The 12318-nt window shown below is 37.2% G+C and overlaps 1 non-coding gene across 1 annotated transcript; it reads right to left on the reverse strand.

Moving 5' to 3' along the window:
* Positions 1-11884: 11884 nt before the first annotated feature.
* Positions 11885-12077, reverse strand: LOC115216897. Its single transcript, XR_003882129.1, has one exon. It is a non-coding gene; the product is annotated as a U2 spliceosomal RNA (small nuclear RNA).
* Positions 12078-12318: the final 241 nt, after the last annotated feature.

The following is a 12318-nucleotide window of genomic DNA, read 5'->3' on the forward strand; positions in this document are numbered from 1 at the left end:
TATATATATATATATATATATATATTCATATATATATATATATATTCATATATATATATATATATATATATATATATATATATATATTTTCAGTTGCAAGTAGGCGGTGTCGTGTAACAAATGGCTGAATTCTCATAAACAATAAAATAAACTGATTGCTGTTCTCGATTTCATTATTATTTTCCTTCTCACTTCCCCAACCCGGACTGGTTGTTATGATACGTTCACTCAATCCAGTTTGATTTTAAATAATAGTTTTAAATGCATGGTTACAAGCAATGCTGTCTCTAGGGAATGCACTGTGAAATAGAAGGGACTTGTAATAGAAATAAATAAATTATTAAATAAAAACCAATTAGCCTGAGAAGTTGATGAAAAAAAACTAATAACGGAATATACATACATGCATACATACATAATACACATATATGTATATGTGTGTATGCATATTGAAGTGGTTAAGCAGTTTCACACGAATAAATTTATATTAAAACCAAAAGAACTTTATCATAGGTAAAAGTGAAAAAAGAATCTTTGCATTGTTATCAGAATATGCTACCGGTTTCAACCGCTTTGATTCTATTTATTTCAGTCTATTTTTACTTTTATTCCTCTATGACTAAATCGCTATTCTAACGTGATTGAAACCGGTAGCATGTTTTCATAAAACTATTAATAATTTCTAACTTGTTCCCATGATAAATTTCTCAAAGAATGTTCTTCTATTTCTTTTTTAATATATGCATATCTATGCGTGGGTAAACTCAAAATGTGTATTTGTATTACTTGTATATACATACATGAGTATGCAAAATAAAGCAAAATGTTGTAACATTTGTAGTGAAAATTACTGCATGAGGTTTTGAAAGCTAAGATTTTAAAAAATACTTTGGAAGTTACTTTAAAAGCATTTTGTTCTTGGATTTCTTCTTGGTTACAAGATTCCTTGTACTGTAGTAATCCAATTTTGAGGATAGACAAGGTTTTCTGTAACAAGCCAGCCTCTTATAACATTCTCCGACGATTAGGTCTCTTCCACGTTGCTTCTCCTTATGCAGTTTGTCTACAGTGAAAACTTCAGAGTCGATTATGTGTTTTACTGCCGATGTTCGTACAATTTTATTTCCTGAGCTACCATGAATCCTGGGTGAAATCTCGCCTTTCATTCCAGATCATAGACTAGAATCATTCGTGATCTTCTTGAAAAGGGAACCTTCTAAACGGTTATGTTTTCATTTCTCGCGCTATAATGCCTCTGAATTGGAAACAAAGTTGTGCTGTATAATGCCTCAGAACTGGAAACTTTTCTAAGATGACGAAGATTTTTGCTCATCATCCTAAGTACATGCTTTTAGGTATTTAGCTTACCTTCAAGAACTTAGCATGAAGATCCGCCGCAGAGTTTTGTTAATTAAGATGTAATTGATGAGATGCGTACTCATTCTTTTTACATGTATGCATTTACATATATATGTATCTAAATATATACATATGTATGTATGTATGTATGTATGTATGTATGTATGCATGCATGCATGTATGTGTGTGTGTGCTTGTGTGTGTATATATATGTATATACATATACGTATGTGTGCATCTATGTCAGAACGAGTGGGGGGGGGAGAAGGCTACCCAGCAGGCATATCAGACGGGGAGAGAGGAGAGATGGAAAGAATTCAAAACCATTAAGGAGTTGGAGAGGTAACGTGATAAAATAATAGAGGTATAGAGAGTGAGCAAATGATATTTAAGTGTGTGTGTGTGTGTGCGCGTGCGTAATGCATCTGGGAATATATATGTGTTGTTCAGTCTGGGTAAACAAATCAGGTCCTTTGCCATACATGTATCGTACCTGTTACTCTCCCTTACCGTTGTTGAGCGCATTTATTCATACTTGTATTTTGTATTTAATTATCAACTCAATGTACATAGAAGGCATTGGTTCTTGAACTCGGAACGTTATTTGTCCGACGCTATTAGGATTTTACCAATCGACCCTTTAAGAATATTGAACCCTTTTCAAATTAATTCAATTTGTGCTCATTTGTTTTTAAATTATTACATTCCAGAACCGAAAGGTATGTAGCAAGTCTGAAATAAATGCGATGTTAGAAGCCAAAGCAATCCCGAACATAAATAAACACACATAATTAAATGGTTAACAATGTGATTAAATACAATTACAATAATTGCGTAATTTCCTAGATAAATATAAACACACAGGTGTCCACACACACACACACACACACACGAATGACAGTGGGGCAGCGTTTATCATTTGTTATTGCCATGAAGTAAAAAAAAAAAAGTATTAAATTCGAGACGTTAACAAGTTACTAGTTGGGACTAGTTTTCAAAGAAAACAAACCCGACAAACAGCACACTTACGCACTTACAAAATATAGCAGTAGTAGTAGTAGTAGTAGTAGTAGTAGTAGTAGTAGTAGTGGTGGTGGTAAAAATAACACCTTTTTTAGATGAAGGAAAAAGGCTAATTTACCAAGATTGAATCCACTCGTGTTGTTGTTGTTGTTGATGATGATGTTGTTTAACCCCAGGCCATAGTTGAACGAACAGCTCTGTGATCATAATCGTTCCTTTTTGTTTTCAGCTACAATCTAATCTAAAATCCGCGTCTTTTCATTTTTTAAAACGGTACAGTATGAGTAACATACAATTTGGTTGTTACTTTTAACAAATCGACTGACCCCTTCGGGCCTCTCTTTGAGATGATAGTTCATCCTTTTCTCGTATTGATCGATATTTTAATGAAGGTGTGTTGTTTAGTGGTTAGAGTGCTGGGATCACAATTTGTAAGACCGTGGGTTCAATCTCCGGACCGAGCTGGGTGTTAAGTGGGTAAAGCATTTCATTTAACATTATCCCATTCAACTCAGTTGCGAAGAGCATTGGGGTTAACACATCGGCGAACTGTTATCTCGTTCAGTAGAGAGTCCTCTGGAACAACAAACTCCGGCTTAACGGACCTCTAGGGTTGGGGCAGACTCTAAATTTATGGATCCGGCATACACGAATAGCTAAGAGGTTCGTCTCGTAATCCCGAGTTCCTGGTTTCGATCATGCAGCAAGGCACCTTGGGCAAAAATCTTTTACCATCGTCACGAGTTGACCCAAGCCTGAGTCAACGGAAATTAAACAGAAGCTGTCTGATGGATTATACCTAGAATTCAAAGATCCAGAACTGTCCCAGTGTGTCACATGATAATTACTTTAGAACGTGTTGAGCACTCAGCAGCTTCCATATTAATTCAATGTGTCGAGATTACAGTAGTTCGGTCAGTTGAACACTGATCGTCGAAACCGACGGAGACCAATCATATTTTTACAACCATCAGAATTAACAACTTCATTGACTCCAGTTTGAATACTAGAGGCTACCAAATCATGAAGTCATGGAAGAAAGATTTCTCATAAAATAATCACAAGGCTCAAAGGTTTATTCTTGATATCGAATGCGTCTCCCCCATTTATTTAAAACATTGTTTCCCGACCATTATTTGCCCATAGATCCTTTTGTTTCCTGTTTCACTCGGGTGGTTCCAGATAGCCATTTGATCATTAAAAATGTCTTTATATTTTTATAATTAGATATTAAAGTGGTAGTATGTTGTCAACATAATGTGACAGTCTCATGAAAGGGAGTAATACTACTGCTATTTAGCCCTAGAAAACACCGCTTCCTGTCGGTCTTAACGCATTTCTTGTGTCCTTATGTTTACAAAGGGGGAGATAAGCACCTCCACCCAGCAAAGCTAGCATCCGACAAGAAGCGGTGATTCCTAGGGCTAAATAGCAGTAGTATTATTCCCTTTCATGGGACTGTCACATTAAGTCGACAAATTACCACTACTTTATAGTGTTGCTACTGTATAAATCTCTCTGAGAGATTTAGAAAGGTAATATTTCTAATTAGATATTATATTGTATAAAAAATTGTAAAAATATTTTGTGAACTATAGAAATATAACTAATTTGTTGCACATCATTTTTAGCAACAAAATCTTATATGGATCCCCACAGGCCGTATGGACCCTGGTTAAGAACCACTGCTTTCAAGTGACCATTTAAGGAAACAATTCCACCAAGAAATCAATGTAATATTGCTGATTAGTAAATCTGAGCCATCAAAGAAACCTCTACATGACTACTCAATCAGCAAGAAACAGCAGCTAAATATTCCTCATATCACATCTCAACTTAAAAAAGGATGGATAGTAACCATTGGATGGTGAGACAATCCGAAACCCGGTTTAACTTCACCACTATTTGGCTCTTGAGCACCATAACAAAAATGGGCCAAGCTTCCAGTGTGTGGATCACTTTCTTTCTTATTTTTGATGCCTGAGTTAAGGGTAGCAGGGCGAGGCCTATCGCACTTTTCAGAGCCTTCGAAAAGGGTGTCGAAAAGAAGTTATGAGCAGTTAACTCCGACCAAACCATAAAATGCAAAAGTATAGTTGTCGACACCGTTCATACCACTTTGCCAAATAATGGGATGGGGACTGATCGATCAAGTTTGATTCTGATCGATCAAGTTTGATTCTGTTCGGTCAAGATTGACATAAAGAACAGCAACAACACCAACAGAAATAAGGACGACGGTCTTAGTCTGCATTTGTGCCTCAGATCAATAAACTTAAGTGGTTTTTCAAGGAACACGACAGAGTTGCACCTCTGATACGAAACTGGTTAACTGGGTAACCGTAGCTGTTAGGAAACTGTCAAGTTCTGGGAAATGGCAACCAAGCATACATTTTTAGAGAAGATGAGGCTGTTGTTGCTCGATATGATCCTATTTTAAAACAAATACTCATTTCAATGAAACCTCTAAGGAGGGTTTTAACTTGTGGAGGTACGGGATGTATACAGAAAAATATCCAACTCACTTGCCACTGAACTGGCATTAATGGGTCAATAAAAGCCGTATACATCGGTATGGAACCTTTTGGTGTTGCTTAATCCCAATTCAGACCAGCTGGAGCGGATATGTGATCAAAGTTGTTCCAGAAAAAATTCTTTGTCTTTCCGAATTTTCCAGCACATCATAAATCGGTTTGTCCTTTCTTTCCCACAACAATCATTTCAAGAAATGTGCGTCTGGGACTTTGTTATCAAGTGGTAGGGTCTAATTTGAGGGAGATTTACCTATTATTTCGAGCAGGTTGAGCCGTTACATAAGGATTTCTTGCTACGTCCTTAGTCTATCCCTAGAAAGAAATGCATGAACATCACAACGTCTGCTGCACCTAAACACCATCTATATGGATATAAAACTTCGTCGACACAACGATGTACCTCGTATAGAGCCATGGGACGTGTTAGAAATAACAGCCAAATTACCCTTAAATCATGCCCTTCTGACTTAAGAAAAGAGGCTAATACTGGTTTATGTCGTATTAGATACACCTAAAAATGCGAGAGACTCACGGCTGGAACGCCGTTAATCATATGACTGTTCGATAAGAGCTGCTATAGGTTGCATCGTCACAGCAACAACAATGGCTGGAAGTAAAAGAACAGACAGTTATTGACAGTGACGATGATGATGATGCAAATGATATTTAATATATTTGTAGAACATCGTTATTTCTCTTGGTTGCTGCGGTTTTATTAGGTTACTACCGTGTGTGTGTGGTGTGTGTTGCTCGTATTTAGATTGACAAGGTACCATACCTCTAGCGAGTGGAAAGGTTAATTACTCGAAAACAGAAAGATGAGACCACATGCACGTGCGTAAATAGAACTCAATTTCATGTTATTAAAAGAGTAACAATTTGTGTGTGTGTGTGTGTCCGTGCATATACGTATGTATGTTTATCTATACATGTATGCGTATATGCATGTATGTGTGCGTGTATGTATGTATGTAAATACGTAGGTTTGTATGTACGGATGTGAGCAGGTATGTATGAACGTATATATGTGTGTATGTGTGTGTGTGTGTGTCTCTCTCTCTCTCTCTCTCTCTCTCTCCCTATATATGTGTGTGTGTGAGTGTTTGTGTGTGTATGTAGGTGGGTGTGCATGAATCTATGTATGTGCCGATATCCGTACACATCTACAAATATACGTTTTCTGGCATTCGTATACGTTTAAAACCACACGGAGTTACTCGCCAAATACAATATTATTTCATTCTCTCTCACTTTCTCTCTCTCTCTCTCTCGCTCTTTCTTTCTCTCTATCTCTCTCCCTCTCTCCGTCTCTCTTTCACACACATACATACATCTGTGTGTGCGGGCGGGTATAGGTATGTGTGTATGTGTAAGTACAGAGGCGCGTGACTTAGTGTTTAGACTCACGACCGTCAAGTTGTGAGTTTAATCCCTGGTTTGGGTGGCACGTTGTGCCTTTAAGCAAGGTATTTTATTGCACATTGCTCCAGTCTACTTTGCCGAACATGTGTACTCGTAGCTGAGAAGATCGTTAGCCACTAAACATGTTTTTCTCTCCTTGTTTTTTCTGTGTATCTTTCTGTAGAAGAGCGTAGGCTCGAAACGTAAGAGACTTTTTCTATTCCTGAGCGTTATACTAATACATCTGTTTGTTTTGTACACCACCTGTCTTCGTCTTTTGTTTTTTTCGTAAACTCTCCCTATATATATATATATATATATATATATTCTATCTATCTATCTATCTATCTATCTATCTATCTATCTATCTATCTATCTATCTATCTATCTATCTATCTATCTATCTATCTCTCTGTGCATACACACACACACACACACCTATATATATATGTATGTATATATTTAAATGTGTGTCTGTGCGTGTATAACCCTACATTTTTGTGCTGTGTTCTGGCATATGTTAAATACTTCCGCTTCTCCGCTTTTAGTAAATAGGATTTTTGTCATTTTTTAAAACTTTTTTTTATTTGTTACGCAGCCACAAAATCATTCTTACCTTCCTGGTGTTCAAAGTTTTATTTACAGATTTGATTATCGCATAATTTGCAATATTTGTTGCTTTCGAACTGAAGCAGTATACCATCTGTCATTGGAATTTTCTGTCTAATCACGATGCATTGATTAATAGATATTATTGATCCCTTATTAAGCGATCTCAATTTTCTATACAAACCTTCAAAACAAGGAAATGGAGGAAAATGACGCAAGGAGTTTAGTTCTTGATACATTGTTTGAAAAGGAGAAAACGAGATAATTATGGATGAAATACGTTGGTCGATAGAACTACTGGCTTCGAATTGAATCTGGCTGCTCAACAATTATGAAATAACTAGCAGTATCGCCCGGCGTTGCTCAGATTTGTAAGGGAAATAACTATAAAGCATTTTTAGAGAGTTATAGCCAAAAAATAGCAAAAAAATGGAAAAAAAATGATGGTAAATTTTTTTTGAGAGTTAAAAAAGGTGGAGTTGCGTCCCCTAGACGGTCTGTGGTTTGGGTTTCTGATTCTCGACCCCATGTCGAATTTATCGATTTTTTTCAGAACTGGGGGAACTTTTCAAAATTTTCGCTGCGTTAGTTTTGAATTATGACATTGGGCTATGTGTGTGTCAAGTTTCATCAGAATCGGTTGAAAGCCGTGGTCAGAGTGAGGGTACGAGAAAACAGACACACAGAAAACGCACAGACAAACTGCCGTTTATATATAGAGAGATAGAACTAACTTGAGAAACCTTGCTATGATTTTTAGCAAGTCGAGCAGCTCCATTGATTCTCCTTCGTCTGCTTAAAATTAAGAAGTTGTGCTGACGGTAGTTATAGCTGACAAAGGAAAATGTTTGAATTCAGCATTTTTATTTTATTTGAAACCGAATTAACAATATTTATTGTAAACTATTTTGCAACCTTTAGGAAAGGCATGAACAACACTGCACAGGTTTTCATCTTCGATCGACCTCCTGATTAGCATTTGTTGTTTACATCCTGGTCTCTAACCTGATGGAGTAAATCCAGGGATCAACGGTGTTCCAGTTGTGACCTTCTTGTCTTTTTGTACGTAAAAGATTACATTGATCAAACAACCTCTTTAAAATGGTAGGACATATGACGAAGACAGGCCTGTTGTTTATTGTAGGTCGAGAGACCACATTGAGATTCCGTTATTGGTTTATTTGATAAAAAGAAGTGTGTGTGTGTGTGTGTTAGAAGGATAAACAGTCTTTTGACGGAGCTCTAATGACAGTTAATTAAAATTGAGTTTGACATTATGCTGGTGCTATTTATAACACCAAAAATACAGGCTTTAATACGGCTGCCAAAAGTTGTACCAAAATGTCGATGGGATATTTTACATATATATATCGTATTATTATCCTATAGACTAATGACGATTAAATTTTCGAAATGCCATCTCGAGTCGTAGATCAAATGTATACGCATCCATTTTGTCCACACGCATAAACACACACAACACATTAGTACACAGACACAGCTATATCTGTTTATCCAGCGTTTTGTAATGTATCAATAGATACGCAGTATTCGAGAGTAAGCCGATGAAGTCATGGGTAGAACGCCATCTCATGGTTCTGGGTCTCCTATGCACAAGCTCTCATAGATTCATAGGTTTGTATTACTTGCAAATAATTTTCAGCCTCACATTCATATATGTGTGTGTGTTTGTGTGTGTGTGTAAACTGAGGCGGGCAGCCGTGTTGACACAAACATAAGCAATTGGCTTTGGCGTTCCTTTTTTCCCCTTTCCACAAACAGTTCGATATTACAGAAATAAATTTATGCAAATTTCATTTTCCCAAAGTTCTTGATGTGAGACCTGTGTTAAAACAGATGTAGTTGCAGCTTGGTGTGGTAATTTGGCCAATAAGAAAACAGTTAATTATGCTTTACGTCATTTCTGTTGTCTGAAGAGCGGTGATATTCCAGGAGAAACTCTTGGTGTCGACAAGGTCTGTATCGGAGGAATGCTGGTCTGTTTCAGGCCAGGGACTATCATGAATAACTTCTAGAAATACCTGGCCTGGCAGTGCTACTGAAACGAATACCGGAAGTGGATTTGGTAGACGAAAACTAAAAGTCTGTCGTATATATGTATACACACACACACACACACAATCGTAGAAATCAAATAATACACCTCCGAAACGCACCATGCCAGTTTAACGGACATACAGACCCCCACCCATGCGCAGTTTTTCAACTGAAAAACGCGCGCGCGCGTGTTTAAAAACTGTGGCGGATATTTTAAACATGGGTGGGGATGAACGTCTCAAAATCTAAATATAGAAAAGGCAGTCAATTATGCCTCATGTCATACATTTTGTCTTAAAAAATGATAAGAATACATTGCTTAATATGTCTTAGATACACTTCGTCTAAATGCCCAAACGGTCAAAGCTGGCGTGGTTTCGATGGCATGATCCGCTTCGATGAAAGTTAAATAAGTACAAGAACATGAAACCATCTTTTACATTTGGAATTTGGAATTTATAATCTGAGGCAGTCAATGGAGATGAACTGGTTGAGTTGTGACCTGCAAGGTTTTTGCAAGACCATCAAAGATGATCTTGCAAACACTGACTCGACAACAGTCATTCACTATCTGACTGCAGTACTGAAGTGAATTAGGTAAAGCCAAAAATTGAAAATGAATCGCATTGCACAGTGAGTGCACACCAGCGTAGTTGCTCGCTGTTGCTCCTACAAATATTTATGGAGGACTAAGGGTCTTGCTTTGCCCTCACTTCACCGCTCCTCTTCGTTGTATCATCTTTCCGTTTGCTATCCAGGTTTAATGATATCACAGACGAGCGATGACAGACGATCAATGTGCCGTTTGTTTCTCAGAGAAGTCTGTTTTTCTAAAAAGGCAAATCCTTCTTTTTACCACGACACAATGAATTTATCGAAACTCACCAGACTTACATTACCGTTCTTACTTCTCGAATCGGTAAAACCAACACCGTTAGGTAGTGAAATTAGAACGGGAAACAAACTGTAATATAAATTCTATTTTTCTTGAATTAGTTTCGGCTCGAGAGCTTCTGCCATGCTGGAGCACCACCGTTAGCTTTGCTACACTTTCACTACTTGAAACCTCCACTGATATGTGGCATTTGATGACAGAGGGAGTTTGATGTTGCTGCCAGGTGTGTTCATCCGGAAACTTTAACAGAAGGAATGCTTAACAAATATTTATAAATCAAACGATTTTTCGGGTTCTTCCATTTTACTATCTTCAGAATATTTTCACTAGAAATGCACGCTACAATATTATACTGCCTTACGTCACGTCGCCCCACATCACACTACAACACTGATGCACTATTACACCTCCACAATCCTACATTAACCCACAATATTTAATACGTTACTGTATTACTCAATAGCGCTACACCATACGCGGCAATACTCGATCAGAGTACGCCACAACCTTGCTTTATGTTATACCATAATATTATATTGAATTATATATAGGTACATATATATTGAATTATATATAGGTACACAACTTACATTATATTGAATTATATATAGGTACAGACGTGGCTGTATGATAAGGAGTTTCCTTCCCAACAATAAGGTTTTGTGTTCAGTCCCACTGCATGGCACATTGGGCAAGTGTCTTCTACTATACCCTCGAGCCGATCAAAGCCTTGTGAATGGATTTGGTAGGCGGAAACTGAAAGAAAGCCATTGCACCGAGACACAGGCGTGTATTATATATGTGGCTGTATGGTAAGAAGCTTGTTTCCCAACCACACGGTTCCGGGTTCAGTGCCACTGTGTAAGCACATTCTACTATAGCCTCAAGCCGACCAAAGCTTTGTGAGTGGATTTGGTAGACGGAAGTTGAAAGAAGCCCGTCGTATATACATATATATATGTGTGTGTGTGTGTGTGTGTGTGTGTGTGGTGTCTGTGTTTGTCCCTCCCAACATCGCTTGACAACCAATGTTGATGTGTTTACGTCCCCGTAACTTAGAGGTTCGGCAAAAGAGACCGATAGAATAAGTACTAGGCATACAAAGAATGAGTCCTGGGGTCAATTTCTTCGACTAAAAACCCTTTAAGGTGGTGCCCCAGCATGGCCGCAATCGAATGACTGAAACAAGAAAAAAGATAGATAGATAGATAGATAGATAGATAGATAGATAGATAGATAGATATCCAAGAAACATCAACTCGTGTTAATTACGAAATGGATTTCTGCTTGGTTTCCCTTTTTGAAATTTTAAAATTAAATGAAAATTTTCAAATTTGGTATATTGATGTAAATTTTCACGCTGAATCTTGTTGTTATTCACTTGTTGCAGAAAAAAAATGTTAGAAAAACTTTCCAGAGTTTTAAAGTTTGATAACTTTTACCCAATCAGAAAACAGGATTTGGAAGCTTGCATTTTGTGCATGATGATAACATTACGACAACTGATGACAACATTGTGATGACAAAACATTCAAGAATGGAAGATTTAATAAGTTTTAATGAGTCGTGTGAAGTGTTGGAAGAGGCATGCAACGTTAAATTGCGAAGAAAGAAGCTATGGTTCAGTTCATGAAACAATCGAAACGTTGGAAAAAGCAGCTAAATCTCATCCCAAAGAACACCCGAACGTCATAAAATGAGGAAAGGCATGTTTAATTATGGCAATCCTAGAACCCTCTAAAACTGTGAGGCGTTCACCGTTAGAATGCTCCTTTTGATCATGGGCCTTCTCGATCAACCGCATCCTCCTCGTTTTTCAATATCTCCATAAAATACAAAAGTGTAAACAGACTACACAACAGCTTGGTTTGTTACTATGGAAACAGACACCCATAAGTCTATGGCTTTCCATTAGCTAAAATTACCCAAAATTTGCAAATTGTAAAAGCTTTTTTACTCTTTTACTTGTTTAAGTCATTTGACTGCGGCCATGCTGGAGCACCACTTTAAATGGGCTGAATACTGGAAGTACTGCAATAACAAGCCAAGCTGTGACAAAGGCAGAGCAAGCCCCTAACTCTTTGCCTCGTTCTAAAAATCAGTTTAATATCGATGATCCCAAATAGGGACCGTAACAGATATTAAGCTGATAAGAACGGATATTACACTTTAATCTTAGCCAAACGCTATTAATTTATTATTTATTAAAGGTAAAAATGAAAAATCTCATCCATAATTAGCATACAAAACTACATCAATACATCAAATTTGAAATCAATTCGAACAAAATAGAAGGAATTGAAAAGTGAAAGTCAAACAGAAAAGATTCAGATTTGCATATTATATATGTGTGTGTGTGTGTGGTGTGTGTGTGTGTGTGTGTGTGTATGAAGGTAGGATCCAGGAAGTTCAAAAGAGTGGACGGTTTATTTCTCTCTC

The sequence above is a fragment of the Octopus sinensis genome, linkage group LG10, assembly GCF_006345805.1.
Source record: "Octopus sinensis linkage group LG10, ASM634580v1, whole genome shotgun sequence".
In the NCBI taxonomy this organism is placed as follows: domain Eukaryota; kingdom Metazoa; phylum Mollusca; class Cephalopoda; order Octopoda; family Octopodidae; genus Octopus; species Octopus sinensis.